Consider the following 2,048-nt stretch of genomic DNA (forward strand, 5'->3'; position numbering starts at 1 on the left):
TAAGTGTCAGCTGGGGAATTTATTGAAATTGCAGATTATCATAAATTATAGATAACTTTAGATATTTTAATTTAATAAATCCTAGATAAAGGGCGCCTGGTGGCTCAATGGGTTAAGCCTTTGCCTTCCGCTCAGGTCATGATCTCAGGGTCCTGGGATCGAGCCCCGAATCGGGCTCTTTGCTCAGCAAGGAGCCTGCTTCCCCCTCTCTCTGTGCCTGCCTCTCTGCCTACCTGTGATCTCTCTCTCTCTCTGTCAAATAAATCTTTAAAAAAAAAAATGTTAGTATTCAGATGGGTCAGATTTTTTTCAAAACTATCCAATTGCTTGATTGGGAACTTGCCAAAAAAAATGTTGGGTAAGAATCTACACAGGCTTAGGTCCTAGCAAGCAGGTTAAGCAGGCTGAGTAAGAGGAACTGATAAAATGACTATAAATGCTGATGACCCTCATTTTACCCACAGGCTGGTAGGCTCTAGGGTCAGGCAGCTGTGTATTTTTTTTTACCATGCATTGAATACTGGAGATGTTGGAATGATGCTATCCTAAAATATATCTAAGAACTGGAGTTAGGACATGGTGATTAGTGAAAGTTCTAAAGATAGTATTGGCACAAGTAGCAGAGCCGTTTTAAGAGCTGATAATTTTATCAGCAGTTCTCAAATTCAGTATAGCAGCACAAGGATTTGTCTTGATCCACAACTGTGAGATAGGTTCTTTGCTACTGACAATAAAATACCCCAATTGTAAACTGTATCATTCACAAATTAGAGTAGTTATACTTCCAGAACCTTTTTGTCCTGGATTTCTTAAGTAGGAAATAAGAATTTCAGCTAGTACACATGCATGTGGAAAGGATAATCTTCTAGTTTATATGATGTGATTTAAAGGATTTGGGGAATGCCGTTTGATCCTCAATCCCACACTCCTCTCAATCCACCCCTACCTCTGTGAAACCTCCAAATATTGATATTGTCTTTCCCCTTTGGTTTAAGATTATAGGCTTAAAAGTTTCAAATGTATTAAACCAAGTAGGGGCTATAAAATTTCTACAAAATGAGTTGAAGTGTAATGGGTTAAGAGCTAGGTTAAAAACAGTTAAGGAGCAAAGTATTATGAGGAGAGGACAAACCTTAGAACGGTATGGCAATGGGTAATTAGCAGCAGAGTTACTCATGGGTCTTTGGGAAGGGCAGGAATAGGAAGAATACTCATAAATGAAGGAAACTCAAGACTAGCAATCTATTGGCATCCAGAGTCATGGAAGAGAATACAGCAATAAAATGAATTCTAATCTCGGCTTTGAAATAGGGCTTTGGAAATCTTCATGACTTTGAATTTTCTCTTCCAGAGAAAAAAATAACATAACATTAAATGTTTTTTAAGAGAAGCATCTTCCGTACTGCTGGTAGAAGTAAAGATTGACACAGCCTTTCTGGAGTTCAGTTGGCCAATATATGGGTTCATAAAATTAGTATCATGCTTTGATGCTAATTTTTCAGGAGGATAATACCATTTTTTACATTTGTTACTTGTTATTAAGGGTTCAATTTCTGCAAAATGTAATGTTATTTATAGTTTTATTTCTTTTAATTTCTTTCTTATAGTTTTATTTCTGACAAAGATGGAAATGATTTCTGTCTAGAAAGATAACCCAAAGATTATGGTTTATTGCTCTGTTAGATATTAAGCAAATGAAAACAAACAAAAAGCCCTAGCCTACCAGCATTATTCTAATATTTCTTTTCTTTTTTTCTAAATGCCTTAAATACCAAGTTTCTTTTGGAAGTTCCAAAAGAAATTCTTTTGGAACTAGCTTAGTGATCTTAACTGATTCCCTCATGATTGAATGAAATAAATATTTAATAAATGTCCAATTTATATTTTTATGAGAAGCATGTTTTAACTTTTAACAATTGGTTTATTAATCTTTGACATTAGGGTTATTATAAATATTATATAATAAATAACAAAAAAAGAAAAGAAAAGGATACTAACCTAAGGTAGCATCATCATCTCTTCTAAGCAAAGGAAAAAACAAACTGGCT

This window comes from Enhydra lutris, unplaced genomic scaffold (assembly GCF_002288905.1).
Source record: "Enhydra lutris kenyoni isolate GAN:26980312 unplaced genomic scaffold, ASM228890v2 scaffoldscaffold11, whole genome shotgun sequence".
Classification (NCBI taxonomy): Eukaryota; Metazoa; Chordata; class Mammalia; order Carnivora; family Mustelidae; genus Enhydra; species Enhydra lutris.